Source organism: Hypanus sabinus, chromosome 25 (genome assembly GCF_030144855.1).
Source record: "Hypanus sabinus isolate sHypSab1 chromosome 25, sHypSab1.hap1, whole genome shotgun sequence".
In the NCBI taxonomy this organism is placed as follows: domain Eukaryota; kingdom Metazoa; phylum Chordata; class Chondrichthyes; order Myliobatiformes; family Dasyatidae; genus Hypanus; species Hypanus sabinus.
In genome coordinates this window covers 27,172,706-27,199,027 of record NC_082730.1, presented here as the reverse complement: position 1 = coordinate 27,199,027, position 26,322 = coordinate 27,172,706, and the positions used below count along the sequence as shown (strand labels likewise).

The 26,322-nt window shown below is 38.7% G+C and overlaps 1 protein-coding gene across 12 annotated transcripts in view; it reads left to right on the top strand.

Moving 5' to 3' along the window:
- The window catches only part of rbm15 (RNA binding motif protein 15), a 55,173-nt gene that overhangs the window by 9,214 nt on the left and 19,637 nt on the right, over window positions 1–26,322 (top strand). For 10 of the 12 annotated variants that reach the window (XM_059950373.1, XM_059950372.1, XM_059950370.1 and 7 more), the window contains exons 2-3: window positions 20,729–20,775; window positions 25,126–25,248. The exons of 1 other annotated variant lie outside the window; for it this stretch is intronic. The gene's annotated coding sequence lies outside the window, so the exon portion shown is untranslated. The remainder of the gene's footprint in view (window positions 1–20,728; window positions 20,776–25,125; window positions 25,249–26,322) is intronic. One more of the 12 variants, XM_059950368.1, reaches the window with a different exon arrangement.

Sequence of the window (26,322 nt, the reverse complement as noted above, 5' to 3'; positions counted from 1 at the left end):
TAAATTGCTGAATGTTTTGACATTCGTCAAATGCTTTAGTCTATGGTATTGTGATATGGAGGTAGCTCTGCTTTGCTTCTCCAGCCATCCTTGAAGCCAGATCATTCCAGTATGTATGTTTTCACATTTTACTGAATTTAGACTTTTTAAGTCTTTGTCCAGAAAATCTGAAAGAACTGTTATGAGTATTCTCACCTCCTTTAATGAATAACTGTCTAAATTAGTCGCTAATTGCATTCTCATTTTAAAATGTTTGCAATCTTTGGAAGTGTGGATTTAACTTGTCTGTTCCCAAGACATATTATACATTTATGACTCAGACACTAAAGTATTCTTCAGTGCTTGTGGTGAACAGAGAGGTGAGAAATTGGTAAAATTGTCACATTGTTCAAAGTCTGTAGGCAAGATGAGGTATAAACTGCAAAAAGCAATTCGTACTCTTAAGTACTAGCTGAGGCATCTTAATTGAGCCCTGCACAGAATTGCTTTAATTTGTACTTTTGTGCTTGGAACACACTTGGTTGTGAGGAAGCATTATTTCGGTAAAAGTTTGTAGCAAAAATATTTGGGTAGGGGTCAATATTCTGATTTGTTTTAACCAAGCTCCCAAGGTGGTGTTCACTGTATTTTGAACAGATGTTCTTGTGTTTCTCTGAAACTTGGACAAGCAGAAAACTTGGAAATGGGCAGATACTGTTTGAAAGATAAAAAGTAAATCTGTGTCAATGTGGATGTTTATGAAAATGTTTTTGCGTCATCTTGGCATCTGATAAGGAAAGTTGGACGATATAAGAACTCTCTTCATTTAATGTTTAATTAGTTTATTTTAAAACATATGCCAATGCTTTGAATTCCTTTCCAGCCTGCATATTTTGAACTAAACAAAAGGAGCATTAATCTGTATATGAGATTATATTCTCCACTGGACTGTGCACAAAAGCAACTCAACAATCTATAGGGGTGGTATTATCGTCAGTGCTTTGAGAACAGATGCAGGAAAATTGAGAGTCAGATATATATATGTTTTTTGAGGCAAAACAAGTTTGTGGGTGTTATGCATTTTCTATGAATTAATTGATGACCTACAAACTGTGACAGTAGATGGTGACTTAAAGCTGAATTGAAGCCTGCCAAGATAACCATTATTGTAGTTTACTATTTCTCTGGGCACGATGGTTCTCTTTCCTTGCTATTCTAGCCATCAATTTATAAATTCATTTATTTCTACTTTAAAGTTAGGGACCCCAAGGCTTGGTTGTAGTTGGCTTCAATTCTCATACCATGGACTGCATAGTTGAGTACACAAAAGTGACTTTGCTGAATAGCATGATGTATAAGATATTGTATTTTTATTCATGTGATTAAACAATTTGAGATTAGTGGGATTACCATGTGATTGCCATGTTTAGGATTGTTATTTATGTAGAAATTCCCACATTTAGCAGCTAATTGAATGACTGCACAGCATGTTGTCCCAGTCAAATTAACCTCTGAGAAATAGTAAATATTTAAGTATTTGACTGACTTGGTAAAAATCTTGCCTTCTGTGCCAATATTTTCATTTACTCTTCTTTAAATTGCCCTTGCCTGGCTAATGCACTTGGCTTTGCAACTTCTGGATGAGGAAGGGGAGCAGAATGAGATGGGGTCAGTTACTAATATTGTAAAGAATACGTTTTAAGTGCTTTAACCTGAAAATGGATTGGGCAGTTAACTCACCCCAGTGGAACTGTACACCAGCATTAGTCAGAGGATTCAGAAAAACCAGTTACCATCTTCTAAGATTATTGCTTATGTACTTTATATTTACTGCAATTGTTTTCAATAATGGTGAGTGGAGTCTTTGTAAAGTATGTATATTCTTAATGAAAAACATAAAATTTGTTTTAGGAATAGTCCAATATCAAAACAAAGTTGTCATACAATACTGTCTAGTGCTTTAGAGTTACTCTTTTCATTGAAAAGTTACAAAGAGTTTAAAATAGGTATTGCTAAAATGCCTTCTTCAGTGAGACTTAATAAAATTAAGCAGTGATGTCAGTTGGAAAGTCAAGTAGGGCATAAATGGCATCGATTTTGACAAATTCTAATGTACACCATTATTGTAAGTCCATGTACAATATGTGTTTTTGGTTTTAAAAACCAAATGACATATTAAGTAACTGGAAACTCACTCTGATTGCCACTGAACAATTCCAAAACTATCTTCAGCAAATGTGTTTTCCAACGTAAGTGCAATATGGTAGTTCCTCATTCATAGAGAACAATTGTGAAAAAGATAAGATAGTATACATAAAGCAAAGTTCGGTACTAATTAATACTTTATGATGGTTGAGTATGTTAAATATCTTGTGTAGTCTGAGAGTATAACTTTTTTCCTTCCTTTTCATGGACTAGCATCCAGCTTGGAATATTTAGTTCCTGCATGAATAATAGCAGGATGACCAGTTCTGCTGTATCTGAGCTACTTCTGGGTACTAATGCAGGGTGGAAAGGATTGAGCTTGAACTACCCCACCTTTCTTAACTAGTGAATGGAACCTGACTCTTTGGCATTATTTTGCAGTAAAATGAGAAAGGGCGTTGTCCATTTTTCTGTAGTTTTTATAATACCATACGTATTTCATACATGCTCTGTATGGCCTCATTGTCCCATTTTTTGTGTGACAATAGATTGCACATTCAAGTTTAAAATAATAATGTGTGTATTTGGAGTACAAAATGAATGAAGGGTTATCAATTGACCAGGTAGACAAAACCATAAAAAATATTGAATCTGAGGAAGATGAATTTGAACAGTACTTGTGTTTTGAAAGTTAAAACGAGGGTGTGCAAGTTCAGCTTGTATGCTGTTGTCTGTGTGATCTGGTTGAGTATTTTTCTTAACCTAAAAGTGATGAAGGTATTCTGCGTATGCCTGTTTATATACAGGCATCACTAAAATTTGATGCAACATTGATCAATTAGAGAAATATTCTAATTGAGTTTATAATACAGAAATGTAAAAATGAACCTTTTAATGAGACTTGCTCCAATTGAATATGTATTGCTTTCAGTTTTCTGTAATCATAAATATAAACTGATCTAGGCAAGAGTGGAGCAAATTCAAAAAAATGTATGTAATTAGAAGAAAAGTTTGGAGTTGGAGGCATCTGGAACATTCTGCTGGGGAAGTGATGGAAGCAGCTACCATAAGCAATGTTTAAAGACACCCAGATGAACAGGCAGCAAACAGGATTAGTCCATGTGCAGGCTGATGAGACTAATTTTAAATTGATATCATGCTTGGCGCATTCATCGTTGGCTGATAAGCCTGTCTCTATGTTCTAAACTGAGGGAAGTTTAAAGATTTGAGTGGAATAGACGGGGAGACTTTGGTGGAGGAATACTTGGATTGATTCAGACTAGTACTAATGGATCTTTCATTCATCTTGAGGACAGGTATGACTTTTACTTAATGTCTTTTCAAAACTGAGTGAGCTTTTGATAATGTGGCATTGAATGCCATTCATTGAATGCTGCCCACATTATGTTTTTGGCCCTCCAGAATAGAACCTAAAACCATTTGAGTCTAGCTTTTGATCTAGGTGTTAAGAAAGTATAAAGTGATTATAGTTACTACAGAGACACCTTTAATATCTGGATCCTCTGAGCATCTTTTAGATTCCATTTCTTTCCACATTTCCTGCAGGTGGGACATCAAAACTGTTCATTCCTCTGCTTTTGTCCTCTTTTAGTGTAATCCAAGTAGATACAAATCAAAATCTTGATCAGTCCAATATTGTGGGAGTAAAGAAACAATTGATATCCTTTTGGTTGAGCACTGGACCTCCCTGAGCATTTTGGCACAGCAGATTCATACCCACTGCAACTTTTGTTTTAATAGCAACTTTTCAACTTAGCAAAGGTCATTTTAAAGAAGTTGCTGTTAAACAAAAATGACACAAACCATTAAGAAAGCTTAAGAAAAGATCCAAAAGGTTCTAAGAAGAAAGATTTTAAGGACCAACTCAAAGGAGGAGGGGATAAATAAGCTGTGGAGAGATCCTGGGACTTAGGCAGCTAAAGGCAAGGCCAACACTGCTGGAGCACTTAGAATTTAAGAACACATAAAAGACGAGATTAGGAGAACAGTTTTGTTTTGTCTGAAGGAGGTTGCAACTGTCATACAGAGAAATAAGGTTGAATCTAACCAAATGATTTGTTAAGGATCTGTTTACTTACGATAGCTCATCAAAATAACTTTTTTGATTAAAAGTTGTTCTGTTGATGTTCCTATAATCCATGTCTATGTCTGATTTTGTTCTCTATCCTGCTTTTATCCTGTTTTAAAAGTTTCCATTTTTAAAAAATGGTGTTTGTGAATCCATCATACCCACTTTTAATCCATACTTGCTGTCTTAGCAGCATATCTTAAACCAAAGTTCATTTCTGAATTTTTAATTTTAGTTTTGCATTCCTGTTTACTCATTTTGGGAGAATGGGTGAAGGGAAAATTAGTAATGTTTTAAAAAACTAATATTTACAGCAAATTATGAACAAAATGTCAGTGAGCTACAAAATTCACTTTCTGCTTGATTGATATATTTGAAAATTTTGTGAGGTGCTGCTTAAATAGTATTGATTCTGTGATCAAGTTTTTCTCAAATCCTAATCAAAATTGCTCACCATAAAATCCTCCCTCTGTCAACAGCTTAATCTCTGTTACAAGCAAGAGTATGAGCACAACTTCTAATATCTCCAGAAAGGGCTCTCATAACCAGGAACAGCATTATACTTCAGCACACCTTTCTTTGGCTTTTACTAATTTCCCAGATGTTCAACTAAACCTAGTCCCACTGACCTGCACCTGGCCCATATCCCTCCAAACCCCTCTCATCCATATACCGGTCCAAGTTTTTCTTAAGTGTTAAAAGTGAGCCCACATTTACCACTTCATCTGGCAGCTCATTCCACACTCCCACTACTCTCTTTGTGAAGAAGCTCCCCCAATGTTCCCTTTAAACTTTTCCCCCTTCACCCTTAACCCATGTCCTCTGGTTTTTTTCTCCCCCAGCCTCAGTGGAAAAAGCCTGCTTGCATACACTCTATCTATATCCATTATAATTTTATATACCTCTATCAAATCTCCCTGCATTCTTCTATGCTCCAGAGAATAAAGTCCTAACCTATTCAGCCTTTCTCTGTAGCTCAGTTTCTCAAGTCCTGGCAACATTCTTGTAAACCTCCTCTGCACTTTTTCAACCTTATTAATAGCCTTCCTGTAATTTTGTGACCAAAACTGCACACAATGCCCCAAATTTGGCCTCACCAATGCCTTATACAACCTCACCATAACATTCCAACTCTTACACAGTACTTCGATTTATAAAGGCCAATGTACCAAAAGCTCTCTTTACTACCCTATCTACCTGTGACACCACTTTTAGGGAATTTTGTATCTGTATTCCCAGCAGATCCCTCTGTTCTTCTGCACTCTTCAGTGTCCTACCATTTACCTTGTATGTTCTACCTTGGTTTTCCCTTCCAAAGTGCAATACCTCACACTTGTCTGTATTAAACTCCATCTGCCATTTTTCCAGCTGGTCCAAATCCCTCCGCAAGCTTTGAAAACTTTCCTCACTGTCCACTACACCTCCAATCTTTGTGTCGTCAGCAAATTTGTTAATCCAATTTACCACATTATTATCCAGATCATTGATATAGATGACAAATAATAATGGACCCAGCACTGATCCCTGTGGCACACCACTAGTCACAGGCCTCCACTCAGAGAAGCAATCCTCCACTACCACTCTCTGACTTCTCCCATTGAGCCAATGTCTAATCCAATTTACTACCTCACCATGTATACCTAGTGATTGAATCTTCCTAACTAACCTCCCATGCAGGACCTAGTCAGAGGCCTTACTGAAGTCCATGTAGACAACATCCACTGCCGTCCCTTCATCCACTTTCCTGTAACCTAGAAAAACTCTTAATAGATTGGTTAAACATGACCTACCACGCACAAAGCCGTGTTGACTCTCCCTAATAAGTCCCTGTCTATCTAAATACTTGTAAATCCTTTCTCTTAGTACTCCTTCCAATAATTTACCTACTACCGATTTACCGGCCTATAATTTCCCAGATTACTTTTAGAGTCTTTTTTAAACAACTGAACAATATGAGCTATCCTCCAATCCTCCAGCACCTCACCCATATACACCGATATTTGAAATATATCTGCCAGGGCCCTTGCAATTTCAACACTAGTCTCCTTCAAGGTCAGAGGCAATACCCTGTCAGGTCCTGGGGATTTATCTACACTGATTTGCCTCAAGATAGCAAACACCTCCTTCTCTTCAATCTGTATAGGTTCCATGACCTCACTACTCGTTTGCCTTATTTCCATTGACTCCATTGCCAGTTTCCTTAGTAAGTACAGATGCAAAAGCCCATTTAAGATTTCCCCCATTTCTTTTGGTTCCATACATAGCCAACCACTCTGATCTTAAAGAGGACCGATTTTATCCCTTACTATCCCTTTGCTCTTACTATACCTCTTAATAAACTGTTCTTTAATTTGAGAGAAGCAAAAAGGAAAATTCAGTGTAAGTGCAGTGTAACAGTTTAAAACTGAGCCGAAAAAGAAGCTAAGTAACGGTAGTAAATTAGCATGGTCAGTGATAATGGAATTATTAAAATGTTGCTTTCAGTCTTGGAATGAATGATATAACAAAACATTCCTCTGGAAAAATCAGGGAAGGCTTCAGAGGTGAACAAAAGTGTGAGATTTAAAATGCAGTATAGATTTACAGTTGACAATCGGTAGCTTTTCATATGTCAAGGATTAATATTACACCATTCACTGATCTGTTTCTAAAATCAATGTATTTAGTGTAGTAAAATTATACAAGTCTGATGTCCTAATGGAGCTCCTGTAGCATTTGTATTTCAATTTGTAAACAGAACAGTGAAACTTACAATTTGTGTTTCAAATTCAAAAAAATTCTTCATAGAGTCTACATTATGCACTTGAATGTAACAATTTAGTCTTAATTGTGAAGTTGTCTACCAGTTAGGCAGAAGTGTTAATGCAAACTTACCAGACTACCAAAAAGTGATAAAATTCTATGGGGAAAAGCAGGAAAAAAAATAGGTTTAGGTCCAGGAAATGTATATGAAAATAAAATAAGACCTGTATTTGAAGGTAATTTGAAATAAAAATTTAAAATTCTTAGCACACTGTACAGAGTTAAAACTGAGGAAGAAAGCCCTTCATTAGAATTAGAGGGATAGGAAAATTAGGTTAAGTATGGAGGCACTTTGCTTTCTATTGAAAAGCAATTGAAAATAAACCGGACAGAGAAATTAGTTGTAAATTTAGACTTAAACCTTTTCATTGGGTAGTGTCAGACAATTAGATGAAATACATCAGAGGTGATGAAGATGCCAAAAAGTAAGAGCAAGGCAACTTTTAACATTGCCATTTGGTTTTGTCTCCTGCAGAAAGTGATTTAGTTGTACATTTTTACAAAAAGTCGTAACATTTCTTCCCCAATGTGATTGGACCCCTAAATGTACTTCCATGGGAACGAATTGTATGATTCCCCCCCCCCCCCCCCCCCCCCGCTTCAAAAACTTTTCCATTTACACTGTTATTCCAAACCTGTGATTTCTGGACTTTTATTGCTTCTGAATTTATTTTATTTAGCCAAGTGACTAGAAATCCATCTAGTTTGTAACAAAATTGGTAAGACACAGGCTAGAAATAATCCCTTGACTGTTATTCTTTTTCTAATTGCAATTACACTTTTCATTTGAATTATAAAATATGCAAATACATTGCCTTCTAACAAAATAGATTAGAAGTGCAGGGAATTTCTCATTTTATTTACAGAGGCTAATATAAATGATATCAGCAGAATCAGCACCAAAGGTAATTGAATTTCAAACAAATACTATCATGTACCTTTTTGTTTGGATTGCCCTAAGCTTGTTTAATGTTTGATTTGTCCAGGATAGCTTCTGCCCACAAAGGGCCCTATTTCCAGCACCAAACTTTTAGATTATGTTGATTGCACTAGCACAGTAAGGTCCTTCAAACTGTACTTTTTCCTTTGGTGAGGTAGTTCGGCAAGAGGAATGGCCATAATGGACCTGATGTTTCGTTATGAACCCGGCCAGGTGATGACTTTTAAGTGGGAGAATAGTTAGGAAATAAGGATCACAGCTCCTTAAATTTTAAATTAGCTTTGGATTAGTATGGACCTTATGGAAGAGTATTAAATTGGTGCAGAGCAAGTTATAAGAATATTTGGTAGGAACTGGGGAGAAGCTGTTTTTGGCCAAGTCTATATCTGGTACATGGAAGGTGTTTAAAGATGAACTGTACAGGGTATAGGACAGGTATGGTCCAGTGATAAGGAAAGACAAGGTAAGGGATCCTTGTATTTCAAGACAGGTGATGAATTTACTCCAGAAGAAAATGGAAGTGTACAAGATTTAGAAAGCTAAAATCAAAAAGATTTGAGAATTGTAAAGAAACTTGAAAAGGATGACAGAAGGGAATTAAGAAAATCAATAGAGGCCATGAAAAGTCCCTTGGCAAGCAGGATTTTAAAAAAAATCTCAAACTATTTTATACATGCATCAAGAAGATAACTAGTGAGTGGGTAGGATCATTCTGAGGGGAAAGCATGAACTTGGAGGTGTAAGATGTGGGTGTGGTACTAAAGGAGTGCTTTGCATCAGAATTTACCATTGAGAAAGAACATGGAAGATGGGGAGATCAGCATGCAGCATGCCTCCTTGCTATGGAATTTTAAGATAAAGAGGAGGTAATATGCCTCTTAACATTAAGGTGGATAAGTCCCCAGGACCTGCTAGGATATATCCCACGTTATTGAGAGAGGCAAGAAATGAAATTACTGGGATCTTGACCATTATTTTTGAGTCCTCTCTAGCCACTTTGCTGTTGTGACATAAATTACCTGGATGAAAATACAGATGGGTAGGTTTGTAGATTTGCAGATGACGCAAAGGTTGGTAATGTGGATGGTGTAGAAGATGTCAAAAAAAGAAACAGCGGGATATTTATCAATTGCAAATACGGATGGTTTTAAACTGGCCAAATGTGAATTGTTGCATTTTGGGAGATCAATTATAAAGAAATAATACACAGTTGACTACAAGTCCTTTAACAGTTTTATGTACAGAGGGATCTTGGATCCAAGTCCACAGTCCCCTTAATGTTGCTACTATTGTGTACCCCGTAACTTGGTTAACAGACCAGCAGAAATGGAAGGATACGTTGGAGTCTGGTGGTACTATAACTAAAGGTGTTTATTAGTGAACTAAGCAATACAGTATCAAAAATGCACATATACATATAAAACAGGTTAGCAATAATCAAAACAAGTGTAGGAATAATAATCAACAGTAATAAACAAGCTCTATCAAAGTCTAGGGGTAAATGAATTGTCATAAGAGAATATAGAGTTCAGTTCATGCTGAGGTAGTTGGTTGTTGTGTTGTAATGTTGGAGAGAGCGAGATGTGAGCAGCTGCAGCAGGCAAACCTTCCGTTGTGGTCATTCGGTTATGACCCCTCTGTTCTCGGCTAGACCGTTCTTCCATGATGGACTCGTCACTCTGGCATGAGTGGACACACACACAAGCCCCCACCAGCCCTGCCGTCACACTGTGAGCTTTGTGACCGATCTCCTGATTCGGTCTAAGCCCCTACCATCCTGTGGGTGCACAACGCTCTTTTAGTGTCCACTGGTGTGTCTGAGGATGTGTCTCCAGATCTGTTTTTTTATCCTCACTGATGGGATATCAGCCATCCATCAACTCAACATGACCATGTCCTTCAAACTAGTCCACTCCCTGCTGTCTCAGCAAGAATGTTAACAAGCAAAGAAGTGTCCTTGTTGTGAAAGATTGTTTACCTTTCCGTCAGTGAAGAAGCCATAATACATAAATCAGTCGTCTCTCTCTTATCTGTAGCAGATGCCTTTACCTCTGTTCTGCATCTCTCTCTCTCTCTCTCTCTCTCTCTCTCTCTCTCTCTCTCATTAGCAGCATAGTTCCTGGGAGGGGGAAAGGGTAGCTCTGGACCCCATTTCCATCAGGTCTGTTCAGCACTCATAACACTACATAGGTTGTTAAGATGCTAAAGAAGGCATATAGCATGCTTGCTTTTATTTGTTGAATTGAGTTTGAGTTGGAAAGTTATGTGGTGGCTTTATAAAGCTCTACACTGTATATGGAGTGTGGCATTCAGTTCTGGTCACTCCATTACAGAAAGGATGTTGATGCTTTGGAAAGGGTGCAAAAGAGGATTATGAGGATGCTGCCTGGGTTATAGGGTGGAAGAAGTTGGACTAACTGGGGTTGTTTTCTCCGGAGCGGTGGAGGTTGAGGAGAAATCCAAAAGTGATTTATAAGATTAGAAAAGGCATAGATAGAATAGATGGCCTGTAACTCTTCCTCAAGGTTGAAATGCCTAATATTAGAGACGGTGCATTTAAGATGGGGGGAGAAGTAAGTTCAAAGGAGATATGCGGGACAGGCTTTATTTTTAAAAATATATAATGGTACCAGGAATGCACTGCCTGGCTTGATGGTGGATGCAAACACAATAGAGGCATTCAAAAAGCTTTTAGATAGGCACATGAATGTGCAAGAAATGGTAGGATGTGGACATTATGTACACAAAAGTTGGGCATCTGGTTACCGATTTCATTAGTTTGATATAATGTGGACTAAGGAGCCTGTTCCTGTGCTGTATGGATTTGTGTTCTAAATATTTTCAAATTTGATGCATGCAAAATAAAAATAAGAAAGCCCTGCATAAAAACAATGTGACCAAGCTGGGGTAAGAGGGAAATCCTTTGGCAAATTACATTCTGCTGTTGAACTAACTTTTGGATGCCATTTTCAGCTATGTATTTGGACCTATCAGGAAAGAGCAAGATGAGGTTATTCCTTCTGTATAAAAGGTGTCCCATTTTGGTGCTACACACTCCTGTCTGCATTATGGATTGTAATGCAAGTAGTAGGACATAGTTGTAAATTTGTCTATATTGTTATGTTCTAATAGCAGAAAAGTGATTTGTAAGTGAGAATTAGGAGTAGGGGTAAAGCCCTACTTGGTCCCAGTTTCCAGCATCATGCCTCATATCCCTTGATACCTTAAGATATCTCAGTCTATTGACACTGCTATGTTGGGGAGAGAATTGTTGCATGAGTGAAGTCACCAGAGAAAAGTACTGGTAGATATAAAACAGCTTCAACAAAACGAGTTGCAGCAGGCATCATATGGAGATGCTTTTGGTCAAAAGGTCTGTCTGGCCTTGCATGAGGCTCAATATTTTATGTCTCAAACATCAAAAGACAACTCTGTATTTACAATGTATGGACAATGCTTTCTTTGTAACTACACACAACCTTCATATCTCCCCATTCACATCCACACTACAGACATCCAAATGAATTTTAATCGACATTGGTCTGGGATTCGTGACTTTTAGGAGCCCATTGTTCAGAGCTGCACTCCATATTAAATTCACAATGTGAAGACTGGTAGCCAAAATCATTTACTAAATGTATATGTCTTAAACCCAATAATTGCTCCATCAAGAATTACAAAGATTTGCTACTCTGGATGAGAAACACAAATCTTTTTAACTTTATCTTGAATGGCCAACCCCAGATTTTGACAATTTATTCCCTAGTTCCAGAAACCCCAGCCAGGCGAAACATCAATTCAACATCTACCAAATCCATTGCAACGTTTTTTTAAAAAGTATTAGTGAGATCACTTCTCATTCTTCTTAGTGTGAAGCTATTGGCCGGTCTGTTTTATCTGAGACCCATTTGACATGCCTAGCATTCTCAGTTGGGTGGCATGGTGGAAATGTGTCTCTGCCAAAGCAGATGCAAGGCACTCTTGCCCTGCACTAGCCTGCAGGTCACCCTTGGGCAAGGGGTAGCACCTGCTTAGCCCCCTGATCATGGTCACTTGAAGCCATGTGAGCAGGTAGAGATGGTCTTATGAGCAGCTGGTGCATATCACAAGTCCTGGTTATGTGACCACTAACTCCTGGTAGAAAATCTCTGCAGAGTATTAAAGATGGCTGTTGTCACCGATCTTGTAAAGACACTGCCCCGAAGAAGACAATGGCAAGCTGCTTCTTTAGAAAAATTTGCCAAGAACAATCACGGTCAAAGACCACGATCGTCTACATCACACAACACAGCACATAATGATGATAATACTCAGAATCAATCTGGTGAGCCTTTTTTCCTTCCGTTGCAAGTATGTCTTTGGGTAGTGATCTCTACAGATCAATCTGGATATGGTCTTGCCAAGGCCTTGCGTAATTAGATTTGTATGCACCTGTTGCAATAACAGCTAATACAGTTTGTCTTCACAACTGATTGCTGTACCTGTATTTTAATATCCAAATGATCACTTATGAACATCAATGTCTTTCAGTCTTGCATTGTTTTTTAAATGCTTTTCTGCTTTTGTGAAAGAGAATGCCCTTGCATTTTTCTACATTATGTTCAATTTGCCAAGTCCTCACCCTTTCATTTAACCAATTCGTGCCACTTTGATGTCTCTCTGCAAACTTCCAAATTGCCACCTCGATTTGTCATTGACTAATTTGGATAAGTTGCACATAAATCCCTCATCTAACTCATTGATTTAGATCATGAACCTCTGCAGGCCAGCATCAATCACTATGGTGCCTCATTGCTTAGCTTCCCAACCTGAAAATGGCCCATTTAATCCAAGAGTTTCTATTCAATTATGTAATCTTTATTTCACTGGTGTACTTGCAATAATAATATAGGTTCATTGTTAGAGGATTTATCTTTCTCTCCCCCCCCCCCCCCCCGCTCCACTCCTTCTCTGTTTAGGATATGTACATTTAGAAATTGACTTTGGCTACCAGTCTTCACATCTGTTTATTAACCTCTTGACCTTTTGGAAGTGCATATTCATCATATAACATGTGCCTTATCTATTGTTGGCTACAATCTCAAAAATGATTAACGTTTGTTAAAGGTGACTTCCTTTTTTTATAAAAATGAATCCGAATCAGGTTTATTATCACTGATATGTCGTGAAGTTTCGTGAATACTTGGCAGGTTGAGCAGAAACTGGAAAGAAGCAGACCTGATGTTTCCAGACCATGCGGTCTCGGTTCAATACCATTATCCAAGTGCCAGTTATCACTTCTTTAACAATGGACCTTGGAATTTCCCTAATAATGCTAGACTTGTTTTCTCTCTTCCACCTTACTGCAATGATGCTGGACCTGATGAAAGGGCACCTGGACAATTGTGCATATCTCTCTCGTTGAAACCATTTAGTGGTGGCAGGTTTCCTGTGTGAGGGTAGATTGAGTAGCCCATGCCTTTATTCTCCTTTGGTTAAAAGGTCAAAAAGGAAGTCTTACTGAAACTTGGAAAATTCTTCCAATGCTTAATTGGCCGGCTGAGGGGCTGACATCCAGGACTCACTCTCAGAATAAGGGCTCAACCTATTTTTGGAAAGAGGTGTGACATTTTTCCACTCAAAAGCCTGATGAACTTTTCTTGACACCAGAATTCAAATGCTTTTTCTTGCTCTAATTCCTTGTTCTAGTGAAGGGCTTTCAACCCAAAATGTTAATTTTCTTACTGTAGTTGCTGCCTGATATCCCATGTATTGCTGGCATTTTTCAGTTTTTCAGTGCAGCGCATCATTTAGTTACGTACGTTAAAAAGTCATTTAAGTGTTTGGTAGTGTAGTTTTGAAGAGGATTGATAATCAAGTCCAAGGCAGTTTATTTCCGGACTGAACTTTGTGGTTCCATGCTTTGTAATTTTCCTCGTACTATCTCACTTCTCTTTATTTTGAATGCAGATGTCAGCTTTTGTTGAAATTTTGCGTATTTCTCTTTTCTTTTATCCTTATCAGTGACTCTATAATAGCTTTTGCCTTCTCTATATCCTCTATTATAGATTGGAATTAAATTGTGCATGTGCATGTCACAAAGCGTTGTTTTCTACTGTGCCACAGTTTTCTTTGGCCACTTCATTGCAGAACCTTCCCTTTCTTGAACCAATTTATTCATCCATTGTCTTCGTACATAATATCTTTCTCGATTCATTGTGTTATACCAAATCCATCACAGGAATAAGAAATACTACTACATTAGAAGTACCATTGTTCATGCAAACTATTTCTAAATGCTGATTTATAGTTTTAAAATTTAAGATCGATCTTTTCAGACTGAAGTAATGGTTTTGTTATTGATAAATTATTCCAGTGCTGATTCAGCTTTAAATCAGAGAGGGGCTCCATAACGGTTTATTTCCATTTAATGTTTTTCCTCTATTCTGGGAATAGGGTGAGGAGAATAGATGTGGGGGCAGCACAGTTCATTAGCTGAAGTCCACAGTCTGATTGCACCCAAAATCACCATTCTTTGCTTCCTTGCTTGCCTCTGCTCCTTCACCACCTACCACCCTCCTGTAAAATGGCTCTTTTTCCCCCTCCACGGGAGAGTCCCAGGGGAAGCTAGTTGGCACAATAAAACATGATCACCTCCTTGTCTTAGCCACATGTTTCAGCAGGTCAGTGAAGAATCCTAGATTTTTCTGTCCCTTCTGTAAAACAATGTCTCTTATCTTTGTAGTTGGTTGTTTTAAATTAGAGTTTCCTTGGCTTAGCGGATTCAGTTCCAAAATGGTTAGTGAATGTGCTAATTGATTATTAAGACGTGTTGTGGCAAGTTAAAATCAATACAGTAAGTCCAAGATGATTTCAGTCTTTGAAGCAAATGATTGGCAAGTTGCTCTGTAATAGCTGGATTCTATATTGGGGGATGCTAACAAGTCATCCAATATTAATTTGTTCAATATAAATCTGTATTACTCAATAAGCATTGTTAAACTACATATGTAAATATACTGTACTTGTTCAGTGGATATGAAAAGGTGGCAATGTGCAGCTTTGATCTTGTGAATAGAGACATGGAGTATAAAAGCAGGGAAGATGCACTGAATCTTTGTAAAACACTGGTCTGAAATCGAATGAAATATTGTGTTCATTTCTAGTCGTGACTTGTAGGGAAGAAATGAATTTGTTAAAGGTGGACCAGAAAATATTTAAACGGATGCTTTTTAGGATGAGGGCCTATACTTACAAGGTTAGCTTAGACGCAAAGTCTGTTTCTTTAGAGGAGAGAAGGATGCAGGAAGGTTTAATAGAAGGAAGTTGAAAAGTTGCAAGGCTGCAGGGAAAGGTCCTTGGGGTTGGAACTAGTGAGGTGCACTGGTAGAGAGCTGGTGCAGATGCTTTGTGACAAATGGCATTTTGTGGTTTTCCATGAACTCTTTTGAGGACAGTTGGTAGCTCCAGCAGTAATGCCATCAATTTTATTTTGTTACAGGCAGAGTAATTACATTCTGGCACTAGCTTTTGAATTGTGATCAGATTACAGTGTTCATTAATTTCCAAATGGAGTACTGGATTCAGTTAAGTACATCGGTTTTTTTCCTAGTCTCTAGTTTTTATTTTTATTCACTTACTGAATTTACTGCCACTTGTCTTCCAGGAAGCTGAAGAAGCAGTTTCTCCGACATGATTTCTGACTGTCTGTCTTGTCTTTGTAATCATTGAGTTATACAGCACTGGAACAAAACTTTGAACTAATCAACTGCATGATCCAGCCTGTGCATGGCCCATATCCCACTAAAGCAAGGGGTTCCTAACCTTTTTATGCTATGGATCCCTATCATTAACCGAGGGTCCATGGACCCCAGGTTGGGAACCCCTGCACTAAATCCTTCTTAGTACGTACCTATCCAGATAACTTAAAAACATTTGTAATGGCATCCACTTCTGCTGGTGACAGCTCATTTCGTATCCCACTACCCTCTGGAGAAACCTGCCCCTCTTTTAAATCTTTCCCCTATCATTTTAAACCTATGCCCTGTACTTTTACTCTCCCCTACCATGGGGAAGAAGACTGCAACCATCCATTTATCTTCACCCTTTATGATTTTATCAATCTCTGAAGTCATATCTCAGCCTCCGCCTCCTTTACTCTAGAGAAAACAGTCCTATCCTCTGCAGTCTCTCCTTTAACTCAAGCTCTGATGATGTCGTTGTGAATTGTTTCTACCCGTTCTAGGCTAATGCCATCCTTCCTAGCAGCTAGGTGACCAAAACTGCAACTAAATGGAATCTCACCAATATCTTGTACAATCATAACATGATGTTTTGTATTTACTACCCTGACCATTGAAAGCAAGTCTTTACCATTCACTATGAATGTCTTTTCCTGGTTTAATTTCCCAGTAGGCATCACTTTGCACTTAGGCAAGTTAATGTCCCTCTGCCATTTCTTTGCCCACTTTCTCCAGTTGATCTACATCTTGTTGTGACATTGGACAACTTTCTTCACTGTCTTCCATCAGTTTTGATCTCCTGATCTCCTTTGCAAGCTCATTATGTCACCTCGGTTCTCATCCAAATTGCCACTTTGTTCACCCTCAAGAGGTTTCTGTTTTTTTTTCCTGTCTTTATGTTGTTGACCGAAACTGATTACATTGCCATGTCTTTCCTTAGCAAATATCTCCGGATTCAACTCTTCCCATATGGATTCTAACTGAAATTCTGTCCTTCCCACTTCTGACGCAGGATTCTTGCTGCGTTTGAACTATTCAAAATATCTCACGGTCTTGATCTCTTTGAATGCTTAGATCCATGCTCAATGTCATGCATTAGTGCATGCATATTTTGACCTCTCTCCAATGACAGCACTTAAATTTAAAACTTACAAATATGATATTCTGCAGATGCCAGAAATCACATGAAATGCTGGAGGAACTCAACAGATCAGGCAGCATTTATTGAGAGGAATAAACAGTCAACATTTTGGGTCAAGACATTGACTGTTTATTCCTCTTTGTATATGCTGTCTGACCTGCTGTGTTTCTCCAGTGCTCTATCTTCCTCAAGCCTACCTTGTCATATTTTCACTAATCCTGATTTTCCCTTTCTCTGTTCCTGAATGATCAGTCCTTAGTGGAGGCCTCTGTTTTTTCCATCCCCGTCCAGGCACCCATCTCAAAGAATTCTGGGCCCATTTCTTTGGCAATGAGCCTTCACCTCATGCTAGATATACTTCCACCTGTCTTCAATACTTGTCCAACTTGATTCCTCACTAGCAGACCCCAGTCAGTTCAGATTAGCAAGAACATCTCCATAATCTCCCTCAGTGCAGGTATACCACAAGGCTGTGTGGTTAGCCCCCTGCTCTACCCACTTTGTATGTGTGACTGTGAGGCTAAGTGCTGCTCCAGTGCCATTTTTAAGTTTGCTAACAACACCACTGTTGGTTGCCCGAATCAAAAGCGGTGCTGAGTCAGGACCTAGGAGGGCGATTGTAAGTCTGGCAGAGTGGTGTCACAGCAACAACCTTTCAGGCAATGTGAGCACGACTAATGAGTTAATTATTGACTTCAGGAGGAGTAAACCAGATAGCCATGAGCTAGTCCTCATTAGGGATTCGAAGGTGGAGAGGGTCAGCAACTTTAAGTTCCTCTGTGTTATCATTTCAGAGGATCTGTCCTGGGTCTAGCACAAGTGCCATTATGAAGAAAGCATGGAAATGCTTCTAGTTTTCACAGATTCTGCAGGTCATTTAAAATCTCGACAAACAGTGGAAAGTATATTGATTGGTTGCATCGCGCAGGGATATGGAAATGCCAATGCCCTTGTATGGAAAAAAACAATAAAAAGTAGTGGATGTGATCCAGTCCATCATGGGTAAACCCCTCCTCACCACTGAATATATCTACCTGGAGCACTGTCGCAGGAAAGCAGCATCCATCATCAAGGACCCCCACCATATAGGCCATGGTCTCTTCTCATTGCTGCCATGAGGAAGAAGGTACAGGAGTTTCAAGTCCCACAGTATCCGGTTCAGGAACAGTTAACCACCAGGCTCTTGAACCAGAAGGGATAACTTCACTCAAATTCACTCGCCTCACTACCTATGCAGTCACTTTCAAGGACTCTTCATCTCATTTTCTTGAGCTTTATTGTCTATTTATTATTATTATTTTCCCTCTCTTATGTTTGCACAGTTTTTAAAATGTGCTTTGTCTGCTTGGATGTGTTCTTTCATTGATTCTATTGTGCTTCTTGTAGTTAATTTGATTGCCTACAATAAAAGGAATCTCAGGGTTGTATATGGTGATGTATATATACTTTGGTAATAAATTTACTTTGAACTTTTTCTCTTTAGATCTATCCATTGCTAAATGCCACTTTGATTCAGTTAGGAATGGTATCATTGACCACTTTGATTCAGTTACAAAAAACGGAAGAAAGGTGATGAAGTGTGTAAATAATGGCAACTTATTTTATGAGGTTACTGTTTAATGTTTTTGTTTTTACTGATTGCTAGACTGCAGCAACTTTCACTTATGTTGCTGGTATGGTTAATAAAGTGAAGTGTTCCATATATTAACATAGACAGTGTCTGTTGCTGAGCAATGGTGAAGGAAAATGGAGAGGTGGCCTGGGTAAATTTGGAGAATGGATGAATACACTGAAGCAAAGGGATTTGAAAGAAATGGCTGTATGTGACCAAAATATGGTAAAGCTTTCTTACAGAATTGGACTGAAATGAAAGTGGTAGAAAGGAAGCAGAAATCTTGCATCACCATGAGTTAATTTTTCATTTTATAGATCGTAAACTGCCTTTTATTTATCAGAGCCTAAACCTAGTATCTACAAGCTGTAGTAATGTTGCAGAATAGTGATGGACAACTCTTGCTGTTTTTGGTAATAGTGTATCTCTTTGTCTTCCTTTCACATTTATCTCTTTGGCCCTGAGGCCCAGTACAATGCTTGCTTTGTTCTCAACCATAGCCGGACTACTTCATGTCAACCACTTATAGTGCATTTGGAACTTTCTGTTCCTTCTACTTGAGTCACCACATCAGTCATGTTGTACGGGGCTAGAATCATCTTAACACTTTCCAAGGGGAAACACAATATTTTAGCATTCCTCTGGTTAAAGAAGATTTTCCCAGGTAACCATTATACTTCTCAAATTGGCGATTATTCCAGGGCTGTAACGATCTGTGTGCCATCATGAATGAAACCACAGTAAGTCTGGAATAAGAATGCTGTCTACTGTGGATATTAACGTTGGAGAAAATTCTTGGATTTGGTCATCTTGCTCAAGTCCACTCTGCTGAAAAATGTTTGAGCTTGGTGAGTTCAATTTAGGAATGAGTGTTTACCACCTAGAAATTCTCAGTGTTGTATAGGAAATACCTAGACATGGGTGCATTTAAAGTGCTTATTTTTCAAACTGTACTTTTTTAAAAGTGTAGACTGCCCTAACCTGTTTGGAGATAATGTAACATTGGAATTATTGGTATTGGGTGGAACTGTGGAGGCTCAGCACTCCAGACTCCTTTGTTTCCTATCACTTGTGGTCCCTGGACCTTTGTATCCATTCACTGCACATTCATTTTTTGCATTATTTTAGTATTGTCATCATGTACCAAAATACAGTGAAGGGCTTACTGTGCATGCTGCTTAAGCAGATCAAATGGTACATACGCATACATTGAGACGGAACAAGGTAGAATAATAACAATACAAGGTAGATTGTGTAGCTGAGAGTTGACTTTATTGTACAAGAAGTCTGCTCAAGAATCTGATGAGAAGTTGTCCTGAGCTTCGTGGAATGGGCTTTCAGACTTTTGTAACTTCTGCCTGATGGGAAAGAGGAGGACAGAGAATGTTGGGGTGGGTGGGGTTTTTGATTATGCTGGTTGCTTTATTGAGGCAGTGAGAAGTGTAGATGGTGTAGAGGGCAAGGTGTTTCCTGTTGTGTGCCAGATGGGGGTAGAGTAGAGATTTAAAGATCTCTTTAAAATTAGCTTTGTCACATGTGCATCGAAATATAGAGCAAAATGCATCATTTGCGTCAGTAATGATGCTGAGTATGCGCAGAGTGAAACACACAAGTGTCACCATGCATCCATCGCTATGGTTCAGTCTATGCCTTGCATAGTGACAGTTATGAAATAATGGAAATCACTAATGTTAAAAGAAAACTTTCCCTTTTAATCTATAAGTTTTTGACTACTTTCATTTTGTGTGTCGGTTGTACCTCCTTTTCACGTGTCAATTTTATTTGATTTATTTTTTATTTAGAAGTACAGCATAATAATATTCCCTTCCTGCCCCCAAGCCTCGGCCACACTGTTACACCTACTATCCTGCTATGTTTTTGGAATGTAGGAGGAAATCGGAGCACCCAGAGGAAACCCATGAAGTCACGGGGTGAACTGACAATAATGGAATTGACCCCGGGTTGCTGATGCTATAATAGCATAACTTTCTTTAAAACCCCAATCACCCTTCATAAGAATGATTATTCTTCTGGCTCTTCTTTCAATTTTGATCTGTGGGGTGAGGGTATCAGACACTATGTGCAGGGTTCATAATCAGGCACCACATTTCTAAATAAGACCTAACTAGGATACTAGTCTTACAGGATTGTTCTTACTCTGTATCATTGCCTTTTCTTTTGTTATGTTCGTTCAACCACCGTAATCCAAGGTTGGGTGCTGTATCAACATGTTTTAATGCTTTTTTTTTAACATTAGAGTTATCTACCTGATCCATTCTTGCATTGATTTTTGGAACAGATATTTGTCTTCCACAAGATCCAGATACCGGCACAGTGAACCCATTGGTAAGTTCTATGGCTTACTCATCTTGTTCAGAGATTCCCAACCTGGGGTCCACAGATCCCTCGATTAATGGTGGGGGTTCTTAGATCATTCGAATCTCTTCTGGGGAAGGTATGACCTGTACAAAAGTGATGGGTTGCACCCGAACCCAAGGGGGACCAGTATTCTCTGGACAGGTTTGTTAAAGCTGTTGGGAGCTTTTAAGCTAACTTGGCAGGGGTGTGGGAACTGGAGTAAAGATCCTCTGGATAGGACAGATGGTAAAAAAGTAAAGATGGCGCTAATCAGACTGTCAGGAAGAGCAGGTTACATGATGGGACTAAATTGCAACTGGCAGGGTGAGAAATGTAGAATCAAAAAGGGTAGCAAATACAGTATTATATCCCAATGCACAGAGTATAAGAAATAAGGTGGATGACCTTGTTACACTATTACAGATTGTCAAGTACAATGTTGTGGCCATCACTGAATCATGGCTGAAGGGTGGTTGTAGTTGGGAGCTGAATGTGCAGGGTTACACGTTGTATGGGAGGGATCGGAAGGTAGGCAGAGGATCTGGCATAACTCTGCTGGTTAAAAAAAAATGCCATCAAATCAGTAGAAAGATGTGACATAGGATCGGAAGATACAGAGTTCTTCTGGGTTGAGTTAAGGAACTGCAATTGTAAAAGGTGCTGATTGCAGTTGTATACAGGCCTCCCAACAGTAGCTGGGATGTGGACCACAGATTACAATGGGAAATAGAAAAGGCACATGCCTTGTTACAGTCATGGGAGATTTTAACGTGCAGGTGGATTGGGAAAATCAAGTCAGTAATGGATCTCAAGAGAGTGAATTTGTTGAATACCTATGAGAGGACTTTTTAGAGCAGTTTCTCGTTGAGCCTGCAAAGGGATCAGCTATACTTGATTAGGTGTTATGTAATGAACTGGAGAAGATTAGGGAATCTGAGGTAAAACAACCATTAGGAGGCGGTGACCACAATGTGATTGAGGTCAACTTGAAATTTGATAGGGAGAACGTGAAATCTGATGTAGCAGTATTTCAGTGGAGTAAGAGAAATTACAGTGGTATGAAAGAGGAGTTGATCAAAGTAAATTGGAAGGAGATGCTAGCAGAGATGACAGCAGAGCAGCAATGGCATGAGTAAGGTGCAGGATAGATGTATTCCAAAAATGAAGAAATACTCAAATAGCAAAATTGTACAACTGTGGCTGACAAGGGAAATCAAAGCTGATGTAAAAGCAAAAGAGAGCGCATACATACAAAAGAGGGCTGGAAGATAGAGGATTGGGAAACTTTTCATACTGTGTTACAGAGTGCAACTAAAAGAATCATCAGGAGAGAAAATGTTCAATATGAAAGTAACCTGCAAACAATATCAAAGTGAATAATAAAAGTTTTTTTCCAAGTATACTAAAAAAGTAAGAGATGAGAGTGGATATACTATCACGAGAAAATGAAGCTGGAGAAATAATTAACGGGAAACTAGGGGATGGCCGATGAACTAAATGAGTATTTTGCGTCAGTCTTCACTGTGGAAGACATGGGCAGTGTGCCAGATACTTAAGGGATGTGAGGGAAGAGCAGCGAGTGCAGTTACTATTACAATGGAGAAAGTGCTCAAAAAGCTGAAGGACCTAAAGGTAGACAAGTCACTGAACCAGATGAACTGGATCCTTGGGCTCTAAAAGAGGTAGCGGTAGAGATTGTGGAAGCATTAGTAAAAGCATTTCATTTCAAAAATCATTGGAATCTGGCATGAGGACTGGAAAATTGAAAATGTCACTCCACTCTTTAAGAAAGAAGGGCAGCAGAAAGGAAATTGTAGACCAGTTAGCCTGACCTCAGTGGTTGGGAAGATGTTTGAATCGATTGTTAAGGTTGAGGTTATGGAGTACTTGGTGACATGGGACAAGATAGGACAAAGTCAGCATGGTTTTCTCGTAGGGAAAGTCTTGCCTGAGGAATCTGTTGGAATTCTTTGAGGAGATTACAAGTAGGATCGATAAAGGGGATGCAGTGACTGTTGTATATTTGGACTTTCAGAAGGTCTTTAACGAGGTGCCACATATGAGGTTGCTTACCAAGTTAAGAGCCCATGGTGTTACAGGTAAGTTACTGGCATGGTTAAAGAATTGGCTGATGGTAAGAGATAGGGAGTGAGAATAAAAGGATCCTTTTCAGGTTGGCTGCCAGTGACTAGTGGTGTTCTGCAGAGGTCGGTGTTTAAGCTATCAATGATTTAGATGATGGAATAGATAGATGGCTTTGTTGCCAAGTTTACAGATGATATGAAGATTAGTGCAGGGCCAGGAGGTGTTGCGGAAACAGGAAGGCTGCAGAAGGATTTAGACAAATTAGGAGATGGGGCAAGAAAGTGGCAAATAAAATCCAGTGTTGGAAAATGCATGATCGTGTGCTCTGGTAGAAATAAATGTGCAGACCATTTCCTAATTAGGGAGAAAATTCAAGAATCTGAGATGCAGAGGGACTTAGGAATCCTTGTGCAGAACATCCTAAGCGCTAACTTGCAGGTTGAGTCGGTGGTGAGGAAGGTAAATGCCAACGTTAGCATTCATTTTAAGAGGTATAGGATACAAGAGCAGGGATGTGATGCTGAGGCTTTATAAGGCACTGGTGAGGGCTCACCTTGAGTATTGTGAACAGTTTTGGTCGTCTTATCTAAGCAAAGATGTGCAGGCATTGGAGAGGGTTCAGAGGAGGTTCGCAAGAATGATTCAGAGAATGAAAGGGTTATATGAGCAATGTTTGATAGCTCTGGATCTGTACTCTCTGGAATTTAAAAGGATGAGGGAGATCTCATTGAAACCTTTTGAATGTTGAAAGGCCTAGACAAAGTGGATGTAGAAAGAATTTTTCCCATAGTAGGGAAGCCTAGGACAAGAGGGCACAGCCTCAAAATAGAGGGGCTTCCATTTAAAACAGATGTGGAGAAATTCCTTTAGCCAGAGTGATGAATTTGTGGAATTTGTTACCACAGGCAGCTATGGAGGCTTGGTTGTTAGATGTATTCAAGGCAGAAATTGATAGGTTCTTGATAGGCCACGGCATCAGTGATTACGGGGAGAAGGCCAGGGAGTGGTGCTGAGGAAGGGAAGAAGGGATCAGCCGTGATTGAATAGCGGAGCAGACTATATGGGTCAATTGCCAAATTCTGCTCCTGTGTCTTACGGGTTCCACATTTAAAAAAAAAATGATTGGGAACCCCTGAGTTAGATAATTTTAACGTTGTGAAGAGGAGCAGTCCCAATGCTCCTCGGTGCTGTACATACAGGTTTAAAGCTCAGCTTTGGGTGCAGTTAGTGTGGAGTTCAGGTTTTCCCTGTGACTATGCATGCTTCTACCACATGCTCCAATTTCCATCCATATCCCAAAGACACATTGGTAAGGTAATTGGTTAAAGCAAATTATCCCGTCATTAAGGTAAGAGGCAAATTAGCTAGATAGTTGATCAGAGCATATTTGAAAGAGGAGGAAGAAACTGGGACTGATAGGATGACTGGGTGTTGGCATTGTCCTGATGGCTGAGAAGTCACCTTTTATTAGATAACGAGTAAGAAGTAGTGTAGAAAATATAGTCATCAAAACAATTATCACATATTTCGTAGTTCCTACATAGTCCAGTAACCATAGCCTTGATCTCTGTCTCCGCAGATTGATTGTCATTTATAGACCATTTCCACCCTCTGAGAGTTCAAAGTAAATTTATTATCAAAATACCTATAGATCACTGAGATTAATTTTTTCTCTGGCATTTACAGTAAATACAAAGAAACATAATAGAATCATTGAAAAAAGAAACACCCACAACAAAAACAGGCAATCAATGTGCAAAAGTAGACAAACTGCAAGTATTAAGCAATAATAAATAAATAGTAAATAATAATATTAAGTACATGAGTTGTAGAGTCCCTGAAAATGAAAACATAGGTTGTGGAATCAATTCATTGGTGTGGTGAATGAAGTTATCCACAATGGTTCAGAAGCCTGGTAGTTGAAGGGCAGTAACTGTTCTTGAACCTGGTAGTGTGGGACCTAATGCTCCTGTGCCTTCTGGATGATGGCATTGAGAAGAGAGCATGCCCTGGATGGTAGGGGTCCTTGATAATGGATGCTGCTTTCTTATGGTAGCACTCCTTGTAGATGTGCTCAATAGTGGGGAGGGCTTGCCCATTTCGTCATCTCCGCTACATCGCAGACATTCCCTTTATCCTCTTCACCCCATCGTCATCTCTCGACCTGAAGCATTGTTGTTTGTTACACTTTTCTTTGTTCTGATTGAAGGGGTGGAAAACATGAAGCATTAATTTACGTTTCTCTCTCCACAGATGCTTCCTGACCTCCTATATAATTCCAACATTTTTTTACTACTTCATCTATTTTTCCAGCCATTCAGCCAGCTGTTGTAAGGTAACCTGGGAATGACTGAAGGACTTTCCTGATTTTGTGTGGTATGTTTCATCCAACTCGGTAAGCTCTCTGAAGCTCAAATTCCTTTTTCTGAGATGCTGTTTTGTTCACTCATTGGCCTTCCTTCAAACTCCTCTTCCCTTTCTGTCTTTCCTTTCAGCCCTCTTGTTTTTGGTCATTTAACAATGTAGTTAAGTTGCCTGCTACAGCATAGAACTGCTGATATGATATAACGAATACAGATTTTGTGCTCTAAACGCTGAACTGTTCTCTGAACTTGGTAAAGATTTCTGCAATAGACTTCCTACTGAAATGTCAGAGTACTTCTTTTCTCTCCTAAGCTACTGCTCGATCAATCAAGTGTTTTTCAGGATTATAGGCTTTTATGTTGGTTAGTTGATTTATTATCGTCAGGTGTACCAAGGTACTGAGACAATAAATCTCTAAGCTGTTTTGCATGCTCTCCGTACAGATCCTTTCATTACATAAATATGTAAAGAAAGTACAAGAGAAAACCAATATCAGAATACAAGTACGTATATTGTTATTCTCACAGAAAAATGCAGTGCTTTGGTGTTTTGTACAAGTTGTACTAATTTGCTCCTATGAATTTTCTGAACTCTGAACTTTCAGTCAATTGTTTAATGAAATTTTCATAATATCTTACAATTCTGCGTTATAGGGCCCTCGTTTTTTTAAAATTATCAGCAAGATTGGAATTTTTGGTATCCTGAGAATCACATAATCCAGCAACAAATAGTTGATAACAATGAATTAATCCAAAACCAGCACAGGCTTGCAATTATGTCAGCTTTAGAACTATAAATTCCAAATAATCTCTCTTTCACCCAATGATGCTACTTACCTCGAATGACTAAAAGCAATGTACTTTCCTGAAATAAATGAATTGAATCATCAGGATTTAAATGTGTATCTTGTACCAAAAGTTGCAAATAATTAGCCACACCAAAATACATTTCAAAAGGGATTTGAATTTTATCCAGATGTGGATGTTTTAGAAAATGCTTTTTTTCCACTGGAAAAGTTGGTAAATAAATTATAATTCTGAGAACGGTTTTAATTAAGACTGCTTTAAGAAAAAATATTTCAAGTTG